We start from the raw sequence: 27,010 nt of genomic DNA, 5'->3' as shown, positions 1-27,010 counted from the left end.
TGCCCTGCATCATGAGAGTGAATGAAATATGAAAATTGCCTTGCATAACCTTGAAAACATGTTAGGTCTAGTACCAGTTACAAAAGGTGATATACTGTATGATTTCATTAATATGAAATGTCCATAATAAGCAAATCCATACAGACAAAGAGTAGATTAGTAGTTGCCAGAGGCCAGGAGGAGAAGAGGTTTGGGAGTGACTGCTAATGGCTGTGGGGTTTTTTGGGGGGGCTGATGAAAATGTTCTAAAATTAGATAGAGATGATGGCTACACAACTCTGTGAAAATACTAAAAATCACTGAGTTATATACTTTAAAAGAATGAATTAATGACATGTGAATGATCCCAATACAACTATTATAAAAGAAAAAATGTCCCAATGCATAAAAGGACAACAAGGAAGCTTTCCTCCCTCAACCATGGCTTGGATAGAGCAGGAAACACTCTACCCCAATAATTTAAAATCAGAAGTCAGCCCTTATGTGGCCTGACTTTATGCTTCCTGTGCCCATAAAACCTCTAGTAAAGATTTACTCGAAAGTAGCTCTGCCTCTGCAGCACCTCCAGGTGTCTAGCAACAACCAATGTAAATCCTCTCTGGAAATAACAACGTCAATCCAAGCCTCAAATCATTCCATAGACAAAAGTCCAAAGAAAATGAGTAATTCATACCATAAAATATACAAATATAAAATCACCATGTTTAAGATGTTTAAAAAATAAAAGGGAATTTTGGAAATATGAGCAGACAATAAACAGATTTATAACTATAATTATAAAAATTCTAGAAAAGAAATATATGATAAATTAAGTTTAAAACTATATAGATTTATCAGCAGATTTGACTCAGTAGAATTAGTGAACTGAAAGACAGATATGAAAATGTTTCCTGAATGAAACTCAAAGAAACATTAAAAAAAAAAAGATATGATGCACACACACAGAGAGAGAGGTGGGGGGAGATCAAGATATAAGAGAGATTAGGATAATAAGTTTAGCGTACTCCAAGTGATAGTTCTAGAAAGATAGAATGGGGAAGAGGCAATATTTGAATGTATGATAACTGAGAATATTCCAGAATTTTTGAACCCATAGCTTTAAGAAGCACAAAGCATCCCAGCAGTAAGACAATATCCACACCAAACAGATTATAACGAGACTGCTGAACAGCAAAGAGAATGAGAAAATCTTAAAAAAACAGCTAAAGAGAGTAGAAAAAGAAATCATCTTCAAGGCAAGAGCAATTAGACTGACAGCTCATTTCTTCAGAAGAGAATTTAATTTTATCCTTCATGCGCTGAGAGAAAATACACAGTTAAAAACTTTAGACAAATTAAATTTAACAGAGTTTAATTGAGCAAAGAATGATTCGCAAATTGAGCAAAGAATGATTCGTAAATCAGACAGCCCCCAGAACTAGAATAGATTCAGAGCCACTCCGGGGCTGCCACATGGTTGGATAACATTTGTGGACAGAAAAAGGAAAGTGATGTACAGAAAATGGAAGTGAAGTACAGAAACAGCTGGATTATTTACAGCTCTGCCTTTGCCTTATTTGAACCTGCCTTTGCCTTCTTTCAACAGTTGTCTATGGTTGTTTGAAGTTTGGCTACTGTGATTGGCTGAGACTTGGCTACTTGTTACAAGAGTAGGTTACAGTCTATTTTATACATCAAGTTGAGTTATAGTTAATTATGTATGGGGAAACTTTAGGTAGAATTTAAAATATGTAAAGCAGCAGCTCTAGGCCAAATTTAATTTAACAACACCGATTTACAATTCTATGCCCAGTGAAAATATCTTTCAAGTAACAAAAGTAAAGTGTCTGTTTGTCAAAAATTCTTTGAATCTCAAAATGCAGCAGAAAATGTGTATTATTCAAACATCAAGAATAAGGGGGTTTTCTAGGGGAAAAACACAAAAGCAACAAAGGGAGAGCTGCAAGTTTGGTGGTCAGTGTTCAGGCAAGTCTTGCAATTTTGCAGAAGGGAGGTTGTTTTGTTTTTGTTTTGTTTTGTTTTGTTTTGTTTTTTGCAATTTGGCCCATTCCAGGCCATACATCATGTTCTAGGAATTACTAGCTCAAAAGAGTAATTTAGAGGGAATGGATTACTTTCTCAGTATCAGAGAACAAGAGGGTAGGTATTAGGTTCAGAGCAGAAAATTTTACAGTTCACCACATCCCTCTTCTTGGCCAAGGTGGACAAAAATCCAACACTGACCAACCATAATGAGCTCACTGAGATAAAAGTTATTAGAATGGGAGGGTGAATTTAAAGTTTCCATTTGCTTCTGTTCAAGATCATGTTCTGGGATCATTTATTTTGAAATTATGTCACTGCTTAGCTTAATGACCCTAGAAATTATGCATTTAATGGGAGGGATTCCTATGAAGAGGAAAAGCAGGTGCATGAATAATCTGGAGAATTGTTCAGAGCCAAGACTCGACTTCTGTTTGAAATGCCTAAAATCAGAGGTCCCAGCCCCATCCACCTAATACAAAATATATCCTAGTAAGGGCCAGGTTGTCCATGCAGAAGAGATTCTGGTTGGCTTCACGTCAGAAAGGTTCTCAGGGATGCACATGCAGAAGTCATTTCCAAGTACTATACAAGTACCCCCACTCAGGAGGCTAAGATGGGAACAATGTTGTTGCGGTTATTTACATCCTTTGCAATTCCATACGAATGTTAGAGTCAGCTTATATTGCTAAGATTTTGATTGCACTTACATTGACTCTAAAGATCAATTTGGGATGAATTGATGTCTTTACCAATAAACCCATAAACAAGGTACATCTCTGCATTTATTTAGTCTTCAATATTTTTCAGCAATGGTTTGTAGTTTTTAATGTACAATCTTGCACACCTTTTGTCAGATTTATTCCTAAACATTTCCTTTTCTAGTGCTATTATAAATGGAATTTTCTTTAATTCAATTTCCAGTGATTTTAGTATGTATAACTAGTATGCAGGTTTTTATGTGCCAATCTTATAAAATGCAACCTTGCTAAATTCACTGATTCTTTTTGTTGGTTCCATTAGATTTTCTACATATATGATTGTAGTGTTTGCAAACTGTAAGACGTTTAATAGAAAATATAATTGTATATCTTTATGACCCAGGGAATGTGAAAGATTTTGTTAACCAGTCATAGAAAACACAGGACATAAAGGAAAATGTAGATATATGCCTACTTAAAGTTCACAATTTTGGTTCACAAAAAGATACCATAGAGCAAGTAGAAAGAGAAGCCCCACGTTGATAGAAATTTGCAATACAGTTGACCCTAGAACAACACCGGTTTGAACTGTGTGGTCCACTTTTATGTGGGTTTTTTTTTTTTCATTAAATACAGCCAGCCCTCCGTATCAGTGGGTTCTGCATCTACAACCAAACAGGAATCAAAAATACAAGTATTTGCAGGATGCAAAACCCACATATACTGACTTTTGGTATCTGTAGGGCCAACTGCAGGACCTGAGTATGTGTGGGTTTGGGTATCCGTGGGGATCCTGGAACCAGTTCCCCAATGGATACTGAAGGTGCCTGTATATACACCTGGCAGAGGCTTAGTATCTAGAATTGTGCTGCCCAAAATGGTAGTCACAAGTCACATGTTTTGAGGACTTGCAGTGTCTCTTATCCTGAATACATGCCAGATTTCAAAGACATAGTATGAAAACAAAAGAATGTACAGAATCTAAATAATTTCTATATTGAATATATATTGAAATTAAAATATTTAGGATATATTGGGTTAAAAAAATATATTACTAAAATTAACTTCACCTGTTTCCTTTTGCTTTTTGAATGTGGCTACTAGAAAATTTAAAATTTTATTTGTGGTTCATGTTGTATATTAAAGATGATCCTGATTTATAATATATCTGGACATTCCTATGAACCAATCAGAAATAGACAAACAGTCCAATTGGAAAATGGGAAAGAATAGACACTCTATAAAAGCAGACACCCAAATGGCCAATAAATATATGAATTGGGGGCTCCAGCTCTTAATCAATAAAATGCAATTTAGAACTATATTGGCGTACCATTTTTATCAACTAGATTAATGGATACTTAAAAAAGAAATGTTGGCTAGGTTGTAGTACAGTGTTCTCTGTATTCCACTGCTAGTGAGAATCTAAATGGTTTCAACTTCTTAGGACACAGTTTGTATTATCTATAAAAGTGACTGTGTGCACATACCCTGTAATCCAGCAGTTCTATTTATTCTGTTTCCCCGTATTTATTAGAGAAGCCGTTGCACAGTTATACCTGGAGATGTATTAAAAAATATGTGCACAGCAGCATTATTTGTAATTTTTAAAAACTGGAAAGAAGAGTAGGGAGATCTTTACATCAGGGTTAAACTGAAACATATTTTCATAAAGTATATATCATGGTGTACTCAAGATAAACTGTAGCTAAAGGCATCAACCTGAATGAATTTCAGAAGCATAATATTAAGAAATGAAATAAGTAATAAAATAAATCACATAATAATCCGTTAAGTTCAAAAACAAGCACAACCAAGTGATATGTATTTTTAGGAGTACAAGCATAGAAAATATCCTATACAGAAAAACAAGGATATAAATAACACAGAACTCACGATGGTAATTATCTCTGGGGCCAAGGGAGGGATCCTATCAGAAAGTGGTTCACAGAGAGCTTCTAAAGTCTGATAATGATATAGTTCCTAAGCTGATTGGTGAGTAAATCGGTGATTATCTTCTTATCATTCTTTAAAGTGTACATAGATAACTTCTTTGTATGTATAACAGACTTTAGTAAGTTAAAACAAACTATAAAACAACTATGGCATCAATCCGATTTTGTTTGCACACAGACACACACACAAAGTAGGTTTTTAAATACATATTAGAAAAGAACTGTAAGGAGGCATACTAAAATATTAATTTATGGTGATAAGATGGCTACACGTAGATGAGTAGTTGAAGTTTGAGTCTGGAAATTTAGGTTGCAGGGCAGTTTCGATTGTTGAGCTACTTTCTAATACAACTCAGCATTCTGTTAATTGTGCTTATCAAAATATCAGAATCATTATATTACTACAGACCTGAACATGCAAGCTTGGATATTTCAGGAAAATTGTAGATGATTCCTAAATTTTTCACACCTGCAGAAAGCCATGATTGGTCCATTTGATGTACTGTAGTTCTCTGTTATCCATGGTTTCTTCTTCCACTGTTTCAGTTTCCTGCAGTCAAACACAGTCCAAAAATATTAAATGGGCAATTTCAGAAATAAACAATTCATAAGTTTTAAATTGTGTACCATTGAGTAGTGTGATGAAATCATGTGCTCAGTCCCACCTGGGATGTGACTCGTCCCTTTGTCCAGTATATCCATGCTGTCTCAGCTACGTGCAACTTAATCATTTAGTAGTCTTCTCCGTTATCAGATCTCCTGTTGCAATATTGCACTGTGTTCAAGTAACCCTTATTTGTTACTTCATAATGGCCCCAAAGCACAAGAGTAGTGATGCTGACATACTGTTATCATTGTTTTTATTTTATTATTAGTCGTTAATCTCTTACTGTGCCTAACTTATAAACATATTCATAGGTTTATATGTATAGGAAAATGACAGCATCTATAGGATTTGGTACTAGGTATGAAGATCTTGGAATGTATCCCTCACATATAAAGGTGAACTACTGTACATAAGTCTCCTAGAGATAGAATAATAATTTTTGTTTATATACCCCAACAAGTATGAGTAACAATACTCATATTTGTATTATTATTTGTATTATTATTTGTATTATTATGTAATTGTCCTTGGAATTCATAAATTACTACATTCTCATTCTTTGGCCAAATTTCTATGATAGAATTGGCAGTACCATATATTACATTAGTACCAAGTACATTTTGTAGGTGATAATACTGCTCTTTTCATCAATACTACTCTTTACATGATGGATTCATGGCTAGCAAATAAAAGTGAATTATCAGTAAACTTAGTGCATTTGGCCTTTTCGATTTTTAGATAATGAGGAAATTAAAAGTAAGTCTCCCAACTGTTTCTGTTCACCTAACATCATGTCATTTATTTATTAACAGACACTTTCTCTTGTCTCTTACCCTTGCTTTTTATTCATTTGCATGCTAAAATTTATCCTAATGTTACAAAATATAATGCTTACATTACTGAATAGAAATGAGTACGTTTATTCGTGATTGCATAAAGAGAAAACTTGTTTGAATAGGGACTAAAGAGGAAGTCAAGAAAGTATATCAAAATGTGATTAAAAGATTAACAAAAATACTATGCCTGGGATAAATAAATAAAGTGAACTGAAAGAAAAAAATAATCTCCTAGAAATCCAGATGAAGGATTTCTCTCTCCTTTAGAGAACGCATCATATTCCCAGGGAATATTGTAATGTGTAAAACTTTACAGAAGAAAAAGTATTCCTTTCTGTCCTTGGGGCTGGCAGAATGCATGCATTTTTAATAATAACAGGCCAGGCGCAGTGGCTCATGCCTGTAATCCCAGCACTTTGGGAGGCCGAGGCAAGCGGATCACCTGAGGTCAGGAGTTGGAGATCAGCCTGGGCAATACTGTGAAACCCCGTCTCTACTAAAAATACAAAATTAGCTGAGTGTGGTGACACTTGCCTGTAATCCCAGCTACTGGGGAGGCTGAGGCAGGAGAATCTCTTGAACCTGGGAGGCAGATGATGAGGTGAGCTGAGATCGCGCCATTGCACTCCAACCTTTGCAACAAGAATAAATCTCCGTCTCACCAAAAAATAAAAATTAAAAAATTTTTAAAAATAACAATAGTAATTACTGTTATTTTAATACTAGGTTCATTTCATGCTAAGCATTTTTAAATGAAAATACCATGTCTCAGGTAGGTTAAGTAACTTGATGGAGGCCACTGGTAGAAGGTAGTAAGTGGTGAAGCCAGAATTCAAACCTGGGTCTGTTACACTGCAAGGCTTGTGTGTTAACCTTTGTATAAAACTAGGCATATACCCAAATCCCTCTGATTTTCTCTGCAGCTTTTAACCAGATTGAGTCACTCGTGATATATAGATCAGAGGTTTACCTTAACATCTAGGTAGACTACATTGTTTTACTACATTACAGAACTTCAATGTTATTTATTTTTTTAAAAAAGAAAAACACAGAAAATATGCCTATGTCTCTGATTAGATTCGCATAAAAAATCCTCTGGCTATTATGACCACCATGCCAAGAACAAAGGCAAGTGAACAAAGAACTAGCTCCAAATAGGTAATTTAGTAAAATCTCAATTCCATCAGTTCTGTCTCACAAACAGTCATTGCACCTGTTACAGGAGAGAACAGATTTAAATATAGACCAATTAACCCCTTGAGTAAAGATAGTACAGAGAATGATTCACCCACCAAGGCTGAGCCCAGATTTAATACTCTCTGTCTGAAGTTTCCCCAATTCCTAAAAGTTTATGACTCTGATTTTCTGTGCTGTGGTCAGGGCAGCCAGATGGATTGACCATCCTGAGCCCCACGGCTGAATATCGGGCTCTTCCTGTGCTTTATATGGAAAGGCCTGCTTAGAATACACTCCAGATGCCTTGAAACTCCCTTTCCTTATAAGTTAGAACACATGATCAGTCCCAGAGAGCTTTCTGGGTGTATTAGTCTGTTTTCATGCTGCTGATAAAGACATACTCAAAACTGGTAAGAAAAAGAGGTTTAATTGGACTCACAGTTCCACATGGCTGGAGAGGCCTCAGAATCATGGAGGTGAAAGACACTTCTTACATGGCAGCAGCAAGAGAAAAATGAGGAGGAAGCAAAAGTGGAAACCCCTGATAAACCCATCAGGCCTCGTGAGACTTATTCACTATCACCAGGATAGCATGGGAAAGACTGGCCCCCATGATTCAATTACCTCTCCCTAGGTACCTCCCACAATTCTTGGGAATTCTGGGAGATACACCTCAAGTTGAGATTTGGGTGGGGACACAGCCAAATCATATCATTCCGCCCCTGGCCCCTCCAAATCTCATGTCCTCACATTTCAAAACCAATCATGCCTTCCCAATAGTCCCGCAAAGTTTTAACTCATTTCAGCATTAACTCAAAAGTCCACAGTCGAAAGTCTCATCTGAGACAAGGCAAGTCCCTTCCGCCTGTGAGCCCGTAAAATCTAAAGCAAGCTAGTTACTTCCTAAATACAATGAGGATACAGGTATTGAGTAAATTCAGCCATTCCAAATGGGAGAAATTGACCAAAACAAAGTGATTATAGGCCCCATGCAAGTCCAAAATCCAGCAGGGCAGTCTAATTTTAAAGCCCAAAATGATCTCCTTTGATTCCAGGTCTCACATCCAGGTCATGCCGATGCAAGAGGTGGGTTCCCATGGTCTTGGGCAGCTCTGCCCATGTGGCTTTGCAGGGCACAGCCTCCCTCCTGGCTGCTTTCACAGGCTGGCATTGAGTGTCTGTGGCTTTTCCAGGCTCATAGTGCAAGCCGTCGGTGGATCTACCATTCTGGAGTCTGGAGGATGGTGGCCCTCTTCTCACAGCTCCACCAGGCAGTGCCCCAGTAGGGACTCTGTGTGGGAGCTCCAACCCCACATTTCCCTTCAGCAGTGCCCTAGCAGAGGTTCTTCATGAGGGCCTTACCCCTGTAGCAAACTTTTGCCTGGGCATCCAGGCGTTTCCATACATCTGAAATCTAGGCGGAAATTCCCAAACCTCAATTCTTGACTTCTGTGCACCTGCAGGCTCAACACCACATGGAAGCTGCCAAGGCTTGGGGCTTCCACCCTCTGAAGCCACAACCAGAGCTGTATGTTGGCCCCTTTCAGCTGTGGCTGGAGCAGCTAGGACACAGGGCACCAAGTCTCTAGGCTGCACACAGCATGGGGACCCCAGTCCTGGTCCATGAAACCACTTATTCCTCCTGGGCCTCTGGTCCTGTGATGGGAGGGGCTTCTATGAATGTCTCTGAAATGGCCTGGAGACATTTTCCCTATGGTCTTGGGGATTCACATTAGGCCCCTTGCTACTTATGCAAATTTCTGCAGCCGGCTTGAATTTCTCTCCAGAAAATGGGTTTTTCTTTTCTACTACCTCGTCAGGATGCAAATTTTCGAACTTTTATGTCCTGTTTCCCTTTTAAAACAGAATGATTTTAACAGCACCCAAGTCACTTTTTGAATGCTTTGCTGCTTAGAAATTTCTTCCACCAGATACCCTAAATCAACTCTCTCAAGTTGAAAGTTCCACAAATCTCTAGGGCAGCAGCAAAATGCTGCCAGTCTCTTGCTGAAACATAGTAAGAGTCTGTAAAAATGTTCTCCCATTCTGTAGGTTGCCTGTTCACTCTGATGGTAGTTTCTTTTGCTGTGCAGAAGCTCTTTAGTTTAATTAGATTCCATCTGTCAACTTTGGCTTTTGTTGCCATTGCTTTTGGTGTTTTAGTCATGAAGTCCTTGCCCATGCCTATGTCCTGAAAGGTATTGCCTAGGTTTTCTTCTAGGGTTTTTATGGTTTTAGGAATAACATTTAAGTCTTTAATCCATCTTGAATTAATCTTTGTATAAGGTGTAAGGAAGGGATCCAGCTTTCTACATATGGCTAGCCAGTTTTTCCAGCACCATTTATTAAATAGGGAATCCTTTCCCCATTTCTTGCCTTCATCAGGTTTGTCAAAGATCAGATGGTTGTAGATGTGTGGTATTATTTCTGAGGGCTCTGTTCTGTTCCATTGGTCTATATCTCTGTTTTGGTACCAATACCATGCTGTTTTGGTTACTGTAGCCTTGTAGTGTAGTTTGAAGTCAGGTAGCATGATGCCTCCAGCTTTGTTCTTTTGGCTTAGGATTGTCTTGGCAATGTGGGATCTTTTTGATTCCATATGAACCTTAAAGTAGTTTTTAACAGTTCTGTGAAGAAAGTCATTGGTAGCTTGATGGGGAATGGCATTGAATCTCTAAATTACCATTATGGCCATTTTCACAATATTGATTCTTCCTATTCATGAGCATGGAATGTTCTTCCATTTGTTTATGTCCTCTTTTATTTCGTTGAGCAGTGGTTTGTGGTTCTTGAAGAGGTCCTTCACACCCTTGTAAGTTGGATTCCTAGGTATTTTATTCCCTTTGAATAAATTGTGAATGGGAATTCACTCATGATTCATGATTTGGCTCTCTGTTACTGGTGTATAGGAATGTTTCCGATTTTTGCACATTGATTTTGTGTCCTGACACTTTGCTGAAGTTGCTTATCAGCTTAAGGAGATTTTGGGCTGAGACAATGGGGTTTTCTAAATATACAATAATGTCATCTGCAAACAGGGACAATTTGACTTCCTACCTGTCTGACAAAGGGCTAATATCCAGAATCTACAAAGAACTCAAACAAATTTACAAGAAGAAATCAAACAACCCCATCAAAAAGTGGGCGAAGGATATGAGCACACACTTCTCAAAAGAAGACATTTATGCAGTCAACAGACACCTGAAAAAATGCTCATCATCATCACTAGCCATCAGAGAAATGCAAATCAAAACCACAATGAGATACCATCTCACACCAGTTAGAATGGCGATCATTAAAAAGTCAGGAAACAACACGTGCTGGAGAGGATGTGGAGAAATAGGAACACTTTTACACTGTTGGTGGAACTGCAAACTAGTTCAACCATTGTGGAAGACAGTGTGGCGATTCCTCAAGATCTAGAACTAGAAATACCATTTGACCCAGCCATCCCATTACTGGGTATATACCCAAAGGATTATAAATCGTGCTGCTATAAAGACACATGCACACATGTATTTATTGCAGTACTATTCACAATAGCAAAGACTTGGAACCAACCCAAATGTCCATCAGTGATAGACTGGATTAAGAAAATTTGGTACATATACACCAGGGAATACTATGCAGCCATAAAAAAGGATGAGTTCATGTCCTTTGTAGGGACATGGGTGAAGCTGGAAACCATCATTCTGAGCAAACTGTCTTAAGGACAGAAAACCAAATACCGCATGTTCTCACCCATAGGTGGGACTTGAACAGTGAGAACAGTTGGACACAGGGTGGGGAACATCACACACCAGGGCCTGTCATGGGGTGGGGGAAGTGGGGAGGGATAGCATTAGGAGATATACCTAATGTAAATGACGAGTTAGTGGGTGCAGCACACCAACGTGGCACATGTATACCTATGTAACAAACCTGCACATAGTGCACATGTACCCTAGAACTTAAAGTATAAAAAATAAGTAAATAAATAACAAGAGTCACCTTTGCTCCATTTTTCAACAAGTTCCTCATCTCCATCTGAGACCACCTCAGCCTGGACCTTATTGTTCATATCACTGTCCGCATTTTTGTCAAAGCCATTCAACATGTCTTTAGGAGGTTCCAAACTTTCCCACGTTTTCCTTTCTTCTTTTGATCCCTCCAAACGGTTCCAACCTTTGTCTGTTACCCAGTTCCAAAGTCAAGTTCACATTTTCGGTTATCTTTTCAGCGACGCCCCACTCTACTTGTACCAATTAACTGTATGAGTCCGTTTTCATGCTGCTGATAAAGACATACCCGAAACCGGGGGGAAAAAAAGAGGTTTAATTGGACTTAACAGTTCCACATGGCTGGGGAGGCCTCAGAATCATGGTGAGAGGCAAAGGGCAGTTCTTATGTGGTGGTGGCAAGAGAAAAATGAGGAGGAAGCAAAAGGAGAAAACCGTGACAAGCCCATCAGATTTCGTGACACTTATTCACTGTTACGAGAATAGCATAGAAAAGACCGGTGGCCCCCATGATTCAATTAGCTCCCCCTGGGTACCTCCCACAACACGTAGGAATTCTGAGAGATACAATTCAAATTGAGATTTGGGTGGGGACACAGCCAATGTTACTGGGGAGACTCAATGTTACTGGGGAAACTTCTACACAATTTAAACACAAAGGTTTCTCAACAGCAGACTGCCTTTTACTTTGTAATAAAAGCATAGCAAGACTTCCTTAAGTTAAAATATGCTTTCCCCTAAGATTTTTGTCTTTATGTCCTAAGATTTGGTCTTATTTCTAGGCATAGTTCCATACTATGATTTTCTTGACCCCACCAAGTACAAGCCCATCTAGAATCCAAGATAGAGCCTAGACATTGGGTAATTTCCAGTTCCTGTATTCACAAGACACCCATAAGTCAAGATTATCCATCGCTTCATTGTTCAGAATACTCCTCATTACCAGGTGTTAGAACTGATCTCCTAGACACCTCTGCAAATACAGGCAAATGTGCTAAATCCCCTCCTTCAGGGTATGTGAGGGTCCTGTACGAGCCCACCCACTAACTTTTGCCCTTTGCTACTAGATCCTTCCCACCCATTCTAAAGAGAAGCACGACAAATGTCTACTAATATCTGTTTTATGTTGTATGCTTGTGTATCTGTTTGTGTGTGCTGGAAAATAACTATGGTATTAAAGTATAACTTTCAAAACTTGCTCTGGACTATAATATAGAAATTCATACCAAGAATAAGGGATAAACTGAATTACTAATTCATTCTCTCCTTACATAAAACCGCTTTGAAAATAAGGAAATTTCAAAACCGTGAGACAATATTTTGTTACATTTGTCAAATGGTGAAAATGATTCCTTCATTAAACAAATACGTATTGAGCCCCAACTGTGTGCATGTCACTGTACTAGCCCCTGGGGCATAGTGGTGACAATGGCAGGTGACGTGGAGGAGGTGCTGTGGAAGGCTGGAGAGGGGCAGGCCAGACTGTGCAGGGCTCCCCCAGTGGGAAGCCAGGCTCTCTTTAGGAGGCTGGGTGTGACAGTAGGTGTGACATGATTTTCTTTGTTCCAGTGCCAGAAACAGATTAGAAGGGAGGATAGAGTGAATTTTAATAGACCTGTTAAGCTATTCACTCACCCAAATGGTAGAAAACTCATCTTTCATTTGGAAGGATTGAGATAGATCTTCTCAGTTTTACAGTTTTGTTTCATTGCTGATAATCAGTAAGGTGCTTCAGAACTTCCTATATAAATCAGGAAGTGAGAAAAAAAGGCAATTGCAGTTAAAATGCTTAATCTGTGAAGCTATTATGTTTTCACTTTCACAGTAACTTGAGATGAAATATTGTGAAACTGCCTTACAGTTTATAGTTTTATGATAATGACTTTCCATCTCCTCGTTATTTACAAAGTTCTCATATGCAACTAATGGCACAAGTTCTATTTTAAATAATTGCTGAGACACTCCACATGTATTTTCATCCTCTAAGCAGCTTCTAGGGGAAGTTTTTTTTAAAAAAATTTCTTTTAGTTCCTTACTGACATGACTGTATCAGAGAAGGTCATTATGTAGCTCCATGTTTTCGTGTGTGTATTATTAAAAGACTGCTTAACACTGCCATCTTATTGCATTAGAATGACTGTTCTCCTTGTAATACATTTGTAGTGTTGACATCACTACTCTCAAATGAGTTAGTTATTGAGATTGTTATGTGATATTTTAACTTCTAGCTCATCCAGGCATCCTTTCTGTTCTAATTATTGTGTTGAGGTTTTGGGGCAAAATGGATACTGAGTCAAAAGAGAATATAGAGGACACAGAGGCGCAGACCTGCCAAGATGCCGCTCATTTTAATTCCTAATGCTCTTTGAGAAGCATTTTATTCTACTAATTTTTGGATGATATTTCAGTGGCTTACTTCACTGCTGTTATTAAAAAGAATGCTGACTTAGGGGAGATTTCAAGCAGTTTTCATTTCATCTCTTTTTCCATTCAAATTCCATAAAAAGTAAGGCACCTCAAGAGAGGTTTCCATATATATATCTGAACTTGTAGGATGATTATGTTAAAGGAGAAAGAGACAGAGAATACTGGATTTGAAACACTGCTGTCACTGTGTAATCTTGGGGAAGTCACTATATTTTAAAAAAAAGACTTATCTCATATGCAAAATGGGAATAATGATGCTATTGCTTTGAATTGTCATCAGATTTAAATGAATTAATATATATGAACAGTGTTTGTATACGGTAAGGCTCTATACAAACATTAGTCAATTTCATCAAATGAGGAATTTACATCTACTCAAGGACATTCCTGTTGGGAGCACAACTTACATAAAGAAGCCACAGAACTCACACTTGATGGAAAGCAGCTGTAAAATTGATTGAAAAGAATCCAATAAACAAAGTATGCCATTGTTTGCATCACGATAGCCCACAGCGATAAATCAGCTTGCATTCATTCTCAGGCACCTGCAGATAAACACGAGCCAGAGATACTGTGTAGGCACTCTTGCAGTGGAAAGAAAATAAAATCAGAATACTGGTATAGTTTGAAATTTGTAAAGCTTAGGATGGTAGATAGATTTTTCAATGCTTATGGTAAAGAAATGTGTCTCTCCTTTTACCATCACAGACAGTCACGTTTTAAATTAAATAGACATAGATTTCTTAGAGGTCAAGAAATTTCGACAGCAAATATATGTCTTCTCTGAGGCTTACAATGTAGTGAAGAAATTGTTATCAGATGACAAAAGATCAGCCTAATGGGAAGCAAAAACAAGTGTTTTAATTGTTTTAATTGACATTTACATTTATTGAGCTATTGACTATGTGTAAAATGTTGTGCCAAGTACTGGCCTATGACGCCTAGGGAAGGAAAAGGGAAGATAATAGGTATGGTGGTCTCTCTGAAGTTTACTATCTAGTGAGGGTCATAAAAGTCCCCAAATAACCCAGGGGAATAGAAGAATTCAGGCAACAGAGTAAACCCTTAAGTGTGGAAAAACATCAATTCTCTGAATTGGACCTTGGGGAGGATGCTGCAATAAGATGGCAGTGTTAAGCAGTCTTTCCTGTTTCAGAAGGACATTTGAGAATGCTGCATCCAACATCTTCATTTTATGGATAACTCAAATGAGGTCCAGTGAGGATGAATGGCTTGCCAAAGTCTCAGAGAAAAACTGTAAGCAAAACCAGTCTTCAGTAGCACCCCACCCACGGGCTACCCAGCTGAGGGGTTAGTAGGCACTGAGATCCAACTTATGCCAGCCCTTAGGGGCCAGCAGTAGGGATGACTCTTCCTGGGGGGAAGTGTCTCATATTCTAGTTGTCACAAAGGCATGTATTACCTACATCCTGGTTCTGACTCCCTAGTTAGTTCTTTTTCCTGCAATTAGTGGTTTTTCAAACATTTCCCTTCCTCATTATTAAACTCTTAACCTAAAAAGTAACCCCCAAACTGATATAAACAGAGTTTTCCTGAAAGCCCTGCCAACTTAAACTCCTCCTATACCCCTATAGATGTTGCTAAATGGTTTTGTGTTGCAGACTTGCGTTTTTCAGTCGTTGGTATTTAAGTTGATAGCCACTTGTTTTGGTATCTCAAGGGATGTCCAACACCTGGGGCAATGTATATACTCATGTGTCAAATAAATGAGTGAAGAAATGAAGAAAAGACAATGAGTTCAATAGAGTCTATTTTACTGGTTGCCACTGATTTAATAATTTAATGCAATAATACTTTAACTATTTAATGATAAGCCATTTTTAAACCAAAATAACACAAAATAAATAAAATTAATAATATAACTTATCACTGGGATAAAGTTATTTCTTTGGAACCAGGTTATGAGTGGCCCTCACATGAGTCTGTTCCAAAGAAATAACTTTGTCCCTGTGATATATGCCTTTGTGACAACTAGAATATGAGACACTTTCCCCCAGGAAGAGTCATCCCTGCAGCTGGCCCCCAAGGGCTGGCATAAGTTGGATCTCAGTGGCTACTAGCCCCTCAGCTGGGCGGCCCATGGGCAGGGTGCTACTGAAGACTGGTTTTGCTTACAGTTTTTCTCTGAGACTTTGGCAAACATTCAACCTCACTGGACTTGATTTGTACCCTCTATAAAATGAGTACATTGGATGCAGTCTTCTCAAATGTCCTTCCGAAATGGGAAATGTTCCCTTGTCCCCCTCGCAGGGTGTGTGATGGGGGTGTGGCTCGCTTCTTCAGTGCCTGCTGCTCAAACCTCTAGGGGAGCATACAGATGGGCAGGCTGTGGGACTCCAACCCCATGGCAGTGTCTAGGGGTGAATGTTTACAGCTGAAGCCCCAGTGGGCATGTGTTACAGGGTGCTCTTTTAGTTTAGCCATCCATAGGCGGCTCATGTTAGCTCAATTAGATCTCTGCATTATTGCAAGGACAGAGGGCTTTCTGTATCCTGGGGATCTTGCCTTGGTGTACCAGAAGAATCAGATCACACGTGGGCTTGGAGAATGAATGCAAAGTTTTATTGAGCAGGTTTTATTTACTCAGCAGCCTGGGCTCTCCTTCAACTGCCCCTGCCAAACTCCATGTCATTCTGCCACTGGGTAGCCTGCCAGTGCCTGTCGGTGCGTTCCTCTCGACTGCCAGTCACCTGTGTGTTCCTCCATTGATGTGCTTCTCTCGACGCCCAGCGACCTGTGTGTCTGCCTGCTAGGGCCTCGGGAGTTTTTATAGGCACAGGATGGGGCGTGGCAGGCCAGGGTGGTCTTGGGAGGTGCAACATTTGTGCAGGAAAACAAAAATGCCTGTCCTCACCTAGGTCCATGGGCACAGGCTCCAGGGTGGAGCCCTAGTCAGGAACCATACCCTCCTCTACCTAGCACTTCCCTTCCATATCATTTAAAGGGACCACACTCTTCCCTTCCCAGCAGTTCCCTTCTGTATCACTTCTCTGCTGTAGATTTCTATAATTTTGATGACTTTCATCTAAATAAACTCATTTTATTTCTCATAACTCTAGAGTCAAAACACAAATGAACTTATCCTGAGTTTGTTGCTATTATTTCAGTCATGGCTTTCCATGCCTTTACTCAGTTTAGTCCGGTCTCTCCTTTTCACCCAAAGTCCCTCATATGATTGGCTCATTATGGCAAGAAATAAAAGGAAGCGGGAAGAAAGGAAAGTGATCCATAAGTACAATATGAAAAACTAAGTTTGTTTTTTCTTGAGTGACAAGGAAGCAGATTCTGAATATGATTCCAAAAATAATTCCAGAAGATATGAGCAGTACAATACAGGATAGTTGGAATAAGTATTAATATATTACCTCCCACAGCAACTATACGGGGGAAAGCCATCTTGATTTTTTATGCCATGTCTATAAAAAAATTGAAAAAGAAAAAACCCATAGGAATGGAGTTGTATGGACAATGTAGAAAAACCTGTGGGGTTTTATTAATTCAAAATCAGGATTAGTACTATCTTAAAACCTAGTCATCACTTTCTTATAACTTTTCATGTTGAGCAGAAAAGAGACATGCTTGATTTCCTCAGTTAATGAAAGTTTTACAATAAAGGTGCATAGGAAAGTTAAAAAAAAAAAAAAAAAAGAAAATTGTCTCAACTCCACCCATCCCTACCTCATGGAAATCTAGAATACTGCTCAGCAGACTGTTATTAAAAAGAATGCTAACTTAGGGGAGATTTCAAGTAGTTTTCATTTCAACTCTTTTTCCATTCAAATTCCATAAAAAGTAAGGTACCTCAAGAGAGGTTTCCATATATATATCTGAACTGGTAGGATGATTATGTTAAAGGAGAAAGAGACAGAGAATACTGGATTTGAAACACTGCTTTCACTGTGTAATCTTGGGGAAGTCACTATATTTAAAAAAAAGACTTATATGCAAAATGGGAATAATGATGCTATTGCTTTGAATTGTCATCAGATTTAAATGAATTAATATATATGAACAGCAGTCTGTGTTTGGTTTCTCTTCTATACTTTTCTCCATCACTGTCAACTCCATGACCCTTCTTTACCTCATGGCTTCTGTTGCAGTATGGCCTCTGCCTACAGGCTTCTCTGTCATCCCACTTCTGTGTCACTCTATCCTCTTTGAATATTTCATATTCTGACTTCTCAGCTAGAGAATATAAACCGTATACCACATCATTCCCCGGTATAAAGCATCCGCCCCTTGCCAAGCTACTTCCTAGGGCACTGGGCAGGCCTTTATGCCACACATAGTTATGGCCAGGCAGGCAGGTTTTGCAGGGGAGCACTGCCACTTGTGCTTGGTGGTGAGGGGGACCCCTCAGCTGTCAGCAGAGGCGGGCCCACAGCTCCTAAGCGGGGAAGCAGTGTAGTGACTGTGTAGTAGAAATACGGAAACCAGCATTTTGAGGCCTTTAGTCAATATGAAGGAACTGCACAATGGAGAAGATGCGTAATTCCTTTCAGTGCCAGTTGAAGCAGGAGAAGGGCTAATGACTGTAGTGCCTGACTGTATTATGGGAAAAGTTGTAGAGGGGAACAACAGTATGGAAAAAGAGTCCCCAGATTAGCTGTCTATGAGTCACTAAACTTTCTCCCATCTGCTCAAATTAATACTGTCACAACTACAGTTTGAGTATTCGTGATCCAAAAATCTAAAATCCAAAATGCTCCAAAGTTCCAAACTTTTTGAGTGCTGACATGATGCTCAAAGGAAATGCTCACTGGAGCATTTTGGATTTCAGATTAGGGGTGCTCAACCAGTAAGCATAATGAAAATACTCCAAAATCTGAAATCTGAAACACTTCTGGTCTCAAGTATTTTGAATAAGGGATACACAACCTGTATAAGTTCAACTGTGAAAACAATCATTCATTAAATTACCTTCTCCTCTTCTAAGTTTTTATATTTCTAGTCACTCTTATCCATGTAACTTATTATCTAGGCAGTATTTGTAGTTTGATATCTTACCCACTGCCAACTTTGTGACATTTTGTTTATTTCCAGGTAGACTTTATGAAGTAGACCATGGCCAGCCTTGCTTTGGATGTGATGATAGAGTAAGAGAAAGAATTTCAAAGTATTTTCTTATGAATTAATAGAGTTGAAACATTTTCTTAGACCACTCAGATGCTAATGTGGACCCTCCCCAAGGCAGAGTTCAGGGCTCCTCTGAGCCAGTAGCCTGTTAACTTCACAATGACCACAGAACTTCAGGAACATAGGAGGAACTGGACAGGCAGAAGTAGGCCACATCCACATCAACATCTTCATGTCCTGGATTTTGCATACACCTATTGCATTGCTTGTTGGCTAGTTTGGTGCCAAAATGAAAGTAACCTACATTACCTAAGACTTCATTTTCACCAGTCTTCTCTCCAGACCAACCTTTGTGGTTTTGGCCCAATTTACTTTAAAATGATTATTTTAATGGCTGCTTTTTTATTGAGTTGTTGTACTTTAGTTGCATTAACTACCCTTCTACTTTGGGAGACTTTTATGGTTTCTAATTATCTATTTATGTTAATTTTGTGATAAATGAAAGGACAGAGAAAAGTACATCTTTAAGCAAATAATTTCCCATTTAGGTGATTTCCTAAGGATACACTTTAGATACCACACTGGGACAGAGGGGATGAATATTCCAATGTCCAAACTGCCAAATTTCTTTCCAAAAGGAGATTATACCAATTTATATTGTTACCAAAATTAGAGACTACCACTATCACTATAGTCTCATCACCTTTAAATGTTATCATTGTTTTCATTTGCATCTGTCCATATTCCATCCATCTATTTTCTATAATTGGGGTATATAAGGTAGCCAATATACTGATAAGGAGTTTAGATGCAATGATTTATAGATAAATAACATTTTATTCAGGACAAAAGTTGCTTTTTGCTCCAAATTTCTAATGCTTTTGAAATTTACCCATGTCTATGATTTAATTGTCTTAATAAAGATTTTTTTTATTAGAAAATAATGGTAATTAACAAAAGAATAGCTTTTTCTTCTTGTCTTTAAACGACAATCCTCTGCAGGAAAATTACAAAACCAAAAAAAAAAAAAAGGCTAGACAATGGGAAATCATTCAAGGGCAAGATTTTCAACATGGTCTACACACTGCAAGCTAGGGAACCATACTTTTCTAAAATTATTCAAAATCACAGAGATGTTATTAGAGTTTAAATGCTATGTGGCCACCCTTGACATAAATTTATTTCATTTTAGATTATTAAATAGGAAATATGCCTACTGAACAATAATTAAAAGTATCTGAGAAGTAATGGGCCAAGTTTGTAACAGTAACTTTTTGTGGTTGCTTCAATGGAATGCCCAGAAGTAGAATTTTCTTATAACTTAGATTGCTTAGAGTAAATTTACATCATCCTGATTCTCTGATTGGGAATTAGGATTTTGCTTCTTTAGTTCTCCTAAGAGTGAAGGTGTCCTATCCTAGAGAGATACTCTGTGCTTTCCTAGGTACGTTTTCACCACTACCCTCAAATTGTAATTGTGTAATTATATCATAAATTTCTATTGATAAAGAATTATTAGGGTTAACTTTCTATCAATAAAGAGCTATTAGGGTTAATTTTAGAGGGATATCTATGTTTTGAGGTGATAGCTTAGGGACCTCGTCCAGAAAAATCACAGTCCTGCGTCAGGAACTGGAAATAAAATCGTGCTTCACTGACACTCCTCAGTAATGAATCAGCAAGCTTGTGCAGTAAGCCCAGTAGAACAGTGGTAGATGTGTCACACAAATTGTAGTAAGCTCTCCCCTTTTCCACAATGCTGGATCTTTTATAAACTCTTTGGGAAGGGAACTAAGTTTCATACATTTATCAGTGATTAGGACTGAATATATGAAGTTGGAAGTTTTGGTTTTCACACACAGGTCATATTTCTCTTCCTCTACTCCCATATATAAGCCTGGAGCAGTCAAATTATTTCATCATAGAGAACAAAGAGGCCATACAGACAGCATGTGCTGTGTAAGAAGCAAGAAATATACTACTTATGGCTAACTGTGGCAAGAACAGTTGTATATTTGCACTGCTTAAGTTCCTTTGGCTATTTCTTAGGTTTAAAACTCTATCGATAAATGATGGAAAGGTAACATCTTAAAAGGCAGAAATAGATCTATGTATGAACTGGGTTTGGTGGGTGTTGAGTGGGCAGGGGGAGCATTGTTCCACCTTCAAAGGGAGCCATTAATTTCTACATGGTATTACTAGAGGGAGTTCTGTGTGTTCCGTGATTGGAACAGGGAACTGATGATTTATTTGGTCTATGTATCAGGTTTTAGCCTAGTCATTCTGCTGGTAAAGATTAGTTCTCTCGCTCTGCCAAAATGAGACATAGTTCACCTGATTGCAATGCAATTCTGCTGCTTTGTCCACTGCAGTGCCCTCTGAGCAGCTTCCCATTATTGCAATCATTTTCAGGTTTTGCTCTAGGATGTGGTGAAAAGGTGCCACATCCGAGAGCATGACTTTTTCTAATCCCAACCCACACACTGATGTCAAAGTATTTTTGTTCCTTCTCGGGAGCATTATGTTCTTCAACCAGCAGTTGCCAGGAAAGCATGAGGATATTTTGCAATAATGTTTGAAATCTGCATTTTTATTTTTTAGTTGGTATTTCTAGTGTTTATAGTTTGAAAGTCAGGTGCGATGTCACATTCTCAGTCATTAGCTATCAACGTATTGCTGAGTGTGTAACTCTGCCAAGTCAGTGCCTGCAGTGCCTTCCCAAAATCAACATGAGGATGACGAGGAGCTACTCGGCCTTTTTTGCGCATGTAAACGTGCATAGCCAGATGGTAAAAAGCTTCATCAGGGCAAGCACAGAGGCCACTCTAAAATATCCTACTAACCATTGCCACAGCAGGAGCTCACGCAAGGAACTGTGATAATAATGAGAAGAGTAAATAGAAAATTGTTCAGTGAATTTTAGTTATTTCATTATTTGTAAGTATTCTTCCTTACAGGAGCCTGCCTACCTGCCTGCCTTTCTTTTTTCTTTCTTCTCTTTTTTCTTTCCTTTCTTATTTTCTTAACATCTTCATGACTCAAAAGACTATTTCATTGTTGGGGATTATTGGTCAAGGGACATCTGATGCTGTTTTCTACTCACAATTAAACAAATGCAAATGTAAAAGCTTCATCATTCAAGGAACATTTATCTCTACATAGGGTATTATGATAGACAATAGGTTAAGATTTTTTTAAAAAAAATAGAAAGTTGACTATTCTTTTGGCAAGCAATTATAAATTGCTTTCTATGTGCCAAGCAGTTATCACCTTGTTTAATCTTTGTAACAACCCTATATGGACTCTTATTTTACAAGAAAATTGACACACAGAGAGGTTAAGTAACTTGGCCAAAGTTACAAAGCTGGTAAGGGATAGAATTCAGATACAGACTCACACAGTTTGACATTAGACTTTGTGCTCTTAACCCCTGTGCCATGCTGTACTCCCTGGGATGAAATTTCAGTACAGTAGAAGAAGGAGTATATTAATATATGACCATACAGAGCACTATATGATAATGACATAAATGAGGAAAATGAAAAGGAGTTGTGAGGAAGGAGAGAATATTTCAGACAGGTGAATGGGTAGCATCCATACGGGCCTTGAGTAATGAGGTAGGAATTGATGGTAAATACTGACAGTAGATATCAGGAGTAAGAGTTTGCCTTCACTTACAGGAAATGTCATGAGTAGGAGATACTGGGTCTAGAATGTAGGTTCAGAAAATAAGTAATTTAGTTTAGTTGGATAAAAGGATTGTGTATAGGAGTACAAGATAAGGTAGGCTGCAGCCACATTCTGCAGGCCATTTTGTAGACTGCTGGAATAAGGAGGATGGAGGTTTTTGAACAGTGAGGTGGTCAGGGTGTTTAACTTGGTGGGGTATGAGTTTGAAGAAAGGAATGTTAGGAGCAGGAAAATCAGGAAACTGTATTCATTTACTACTGCAACACACATTAATAATATAGCACTTCCCGTGTGTCCGGAATGCAGGCATTGCTTAGGTGTGTCCTTTGCTTAGGGTCTCACAAGCCTACAATCAACGCACAGACTGGAGCTATAGTTTCATCTAAGGCTCAGCTAGAGAAGGATTCACTTTTGTTAGCAGAATTCAGTAATTTGTGGTTTTGTGCTGAGGACTTCAGTTTCTTGCTTGCTGTTGGACAGAGGCTGCCCTCAGTTCCTTCCACAAATCTCCAAGCATAGGCATCCTACAACATGGCGGCTTGCTTCTCCAAAACCAGCAAGGGAATGAGAGAATTCAGCTCAACAGCATTGGAATCTTACTTACTTAATCACATATGTCCTGTCACTTTTGCCATATTCTGTTGGTCAGAAGCAAATCCAAGGTCACTCCCACACTCCAGAAAAAGGAATTACACAAGGCATGAAAAGCAGAAAACAGGAATCATCAGGGTTACTCTAGAGTGTCTCTCCCCCAGAGGCAGAGGCAGGTGATGGGACACACACTCGGAGTCTAAATTAGGGTGGTGTTAATGCAAATGGAAAAGTCAGATTCAAGAAATTATGTCTAGGAAAGATGGTTTCTTGTCTATACCATGTGAAATTCTTTGTGTACATTCTCTAGCATCAAAATATCCCTTTGAGGTAGGTGCCAGGAAAATATTTATTTCACAGATGATGACACAGCTTTGAGATATCAAGCACCTAGAGGCCACATATATCCTAGCTTTACCTGGGTGTCCCAGCCTAGATCTGAACCTAGGATGTCAATGCCAAAGCTCCTAGTCTTGGCCACTCGTCTTTACTTGGACTTAAAAGTATAAAGGACCTAAGAGAAGTACATAAGAAGAAAATGAAGATAACTGCAAGATTTTTAAACCATTCCAATTTAGGGAAAGGTGGTGTTAACTAAAATAGAAATGTCATGAGGGGCACTAGTAAAGTAATACTTATGCTATGCATATACCACACGCCAGGAACTATGCTAAGCATTGAGTGTGCAGATGCTGTATGCTTATCCAGATGGGAATATTTAATGTTCCCAATAGCCCATGATACAATCCTTTCCCCGATTTCACAGATCAGGAACAGGACCATGCCAGTACCCACTAAGCTCAAGGTTCCACAAATGCACTGGTTGGTATTTTGTTCTTGACTGTTATCTCTAATGTCTGACACATACAAAGTGCTCATTATATAAGCTTCTGAATGAATATAGCTAGTAAGTGGTAGAGTCACGATTTGAGCTCAGAGCAGCCCCATGCTGCCTCTGGATAGGTCATTTCGTTGTAGTCATATTGCATTTGAGGCATGGCAGGATCTAGATGTTCATAGCAACTCTGCTATTTTAGGTACTTAGGTACCTAAATTCTCAGTGTAACTTGGAGGAAAGTTCAAGGCCAGAATAAACTATTGAGGAGCATCCACATGGAAATTATAAAGTCCTAAAATTAGATGGGATGATTATGAGAGGGTATAGGTCTCAAAATAGAACCTTAGAGGACACCTATATTTAGAGGTTGAGAAGAGGAAGAGGCAATGTAAAAAGCAATGAATACATATAGGTCAGAGAGCTAAAATGGAAATACAGATATAAAAGCAAAGAGGGAAGAGAAGGAGGGAGAGTTGTCAGCAATATTAAGCACCACAGAGTAATCAAAGAGCATCAAGATTAAGACAAGAAACCTGAATTTGTATTTTAGGAGAACTGATGACTTTTGTGTGAACATATCCAGGAAAAAAAAAACATGTAAGACTTAGCCAGCATCTGGGAGGGTGGGAGAGTTGGGCTGTAAAGAAGGAGTGTGTAATCAGGTAGAGCTCATGAGTATAAACTTCTGGTATTTCAGGAGAGCTAGTTGTAGTAATATGAGAGGAGTTGAACATTTGAGTAGGAGAGACCTTGTGTATTGTAGACAGAAGGGAAGGCTCAAGCAGGACGAAACTAAATAGGGCAGGAAAAGAAGAGATATTGATGGAATGTGACCCCAGAAGAGGCAGGAGAATGAGATGCAAGACCACCGATAAGAGGGGCAGTCCTCAGAAAGGGTGAAAGACATGTACCACTGGAGGGAGGAAGGAAGCCTACCTACAATGTTTTTTAAAAAACTTTTTCTTTTCTCAAATATTGAGAGAAAAATATAGAAAAGTAGAAGCTGATAGAGAAAAATTGATATTCAAAGTAATGATCCTCAATTCTTTTAAAAGAATTCCAATTGTTAAAAGATCTGTTCTTCAGATTCAAATGTATCAAGTCCTACAAAGCATCTCCAAATTCCTGGTTTTATTTTATTTTTCTCAACTGAAATTGATAAATCTTCCCCAAAAAGGAGGTAAGTTCATCTACATAGGAAACAGAAGGAAAGATTTCAGGACTACAAGATGGTAAGAAATATTTTAATTAATTGAGGCAATAGTTGACAAAAGTTTATGGAATGTCTGCTGTTAGATAAGCAGATAATTCAGTAGAGAAGACTATAAAGGATAAAATAAGCATCATTAGGGAACCAACTGAGATAAAATAGTATGAACTTTTAATAGAGCCCAACAGCATGGTTTCGTAACACTGCTCAGTTTCTGAGAAGTGGTTGTTGAAAGTTAATAATGCCACACCGGGTTGGGAATGCAAATGGTGAAAAATGGCAGACAAAAATAGAGGAAGAATGGATTCTAGAGGCCAGTGAAGACAGTATATACTTCATTTTATTGTGTTTGCCATCATTGCACTTCACAGACATTGCATTTTGTTTTACTAACTAAAGGTTTCCGGCAGCCCTGCAACAAGCCAGTCTATTGGCACCATATTTCCAACAGTATGTGCTCATTTAGTGCCTTTATGTCACATTATTTCAGGCTTTTTCATTATTATATCTGTTATGATGATCAGTGATCTTTAATGTTACTATTGTAATCGTTGTCGGGCATCACAAACTGCACCCGTATAAGACGTCAAAGTTAATTGTAAATGTTGTGTGTGTTCTGACCACTCCACCAACCAGCCATTTCCTTTTTTGTCTCCCTCTCCTGGAGCCTCTCTATTCCCTAAGAAACTACAATTAATAACTCTACGATGGCCTCTAAATGTTCAAGTGATAGGAATAGTAGCACGACTCTCACTTTAAATCAAAAGCTAGAAATAATTGAGATTAATGAGGAAGGCATATTGAAAGCTGAGACAGGCTGAAAGCTAGGCCTCTTGCACCAAATAGCCAAATTGTGACTACAAAAGAAAATTCTTAAAGGATATTAAAAGTGCTACTCCAGTGAACACACAAATGATAAGAAAGTGAAACAGGCTTTTTGCCGATATGAAGAAAGTTTGAGTGGTCTGGATAGATGATCAAACCAGCCACAACATTCCCTTAAGCACAAGTCTAATCCAGAATAAGTCTCTAATTCCATTTAATTCTATGAAGGCTGAGAGAGGGGAGGAAGCTGCAGAAGAAAAGTTTGAGGCTAGCAGAGGTTGGTTCATGAGGGTTAAGGAAAGAAGCTGTCTGTCTTCACTTCACACCTTGTTTGAAGTGAGGCAGCAAGTGTTGATGGAGAAGCTGCCTCAAGTTATCCACAACATCTACCTAAGATATCTAATAAAGGTAGTGTATTAGTCTGGTCTCACACTGCTGTATATAACTGCCTAAGACTGGGTGGTTTATAAAGGAAGGAAGTTTAATTGACTCACAGTTCTGCAGGGCTGGGGAAGCCTGAGAAAACTTACAATCATGGAGGAAGGGGAAGCAAACATGTCCTCTTCACATGGTGGCAGGAAGGAGAAGTGCCAAGTAAAAAGGGGAGAAGCCCTTTATAAAACCATCATATCTCATGAGAACTCACTATCATGAGAACAGCATGAGGGTAACCACCCCCGATTCAATTACCTCCCACTGGGTTTCTCCCACAACATGGAGATTATGGAAACTACAATTCAACATGAGATTTGGGTGGAGACACAGCCAAGCCATATCAGGTGGCTATACTAAACAACAGATTTTTCAATGTAGATGAAACTGCCTTCTGTTGGAAGAAGACACCATCCAGCACTCTCATAGCTAGAGAGGAGAAGCCAATGCCTAGCTTCAAAGGACATGCTGGGTCTCTTGTTAGGAGATAATGCAGCTGGTGACTTTTAAGTTGAAGCCAATGCTCATTTGCCGCTCCAAAAATCCTAGAGCCCTTAAGAAGGGATAAATCTATTCAGCCTGTGCCCTATAAATGAAACAACAAA

At 38.6% G+C, this 27,010-nt stretch overlaps 1 protein-coding gene and 1 long non-coding RNA gene across 2 annotated transcripts in view; one reads left to right on the top strand and one right to left on the bottom strand.

Moving 5' to 3' along the window:
- LOC144332820 (uncharacterized) overlaps positions 1-27,010 on the bottom strand; it is a 47,032-nt gene that overhangs the window by 6,271 nt on the left and 13,751 nt on the right. The window contains exons 3-7 of the long non-coding RNA XR_013400961.1: positions 14,152-14,267; positions 12,931-13,036; positions 11,288-11,566; positions 6,656-6,753; positions 5,088-5,228 (exon numbers count right to left, since the gene is read on the bottom strand). This is a non-coding gene — a long non-coding RNA (uncharacterized LOC144332820). The remainder of the gene's footprint in view (positions 1-5,087; positions 5,229-6,655; positions 6,754-11,287; positions 11,567-12,930; positions 13,037-14,151; positions 14,268-27,010) is intronic.
- Positions 1-27,010, top strand: part of SLC2A13 (solute carrier family 2 member 13) — a 364,441-nt gene that overhangs the window by 328,357 nt on the left and 9,074 nt on the right. The window lies entirely within an intron of this gene.

Source organism: Macaca mulatta, chromosome 11 (genome assembly GCF_049350105.2).
Source record: "Macaca mulatta isolate MMU2019108-1 chromosome 11, T2T-MMU8v2.0, whole genome shotgun sequence".
In the NCBI taxonomy this organism is placed as follows: Eukaryota; Metazoa; Chordata; class Mammalia; order Primates; family Cercopithecidae; genus Macaca; species Macaca mulatta.
The sequence above is the reverse complement of the archived record's forward strand: the minus strand, read 5'-3'. Positions and strand labels throughout refer to the sequence as shown.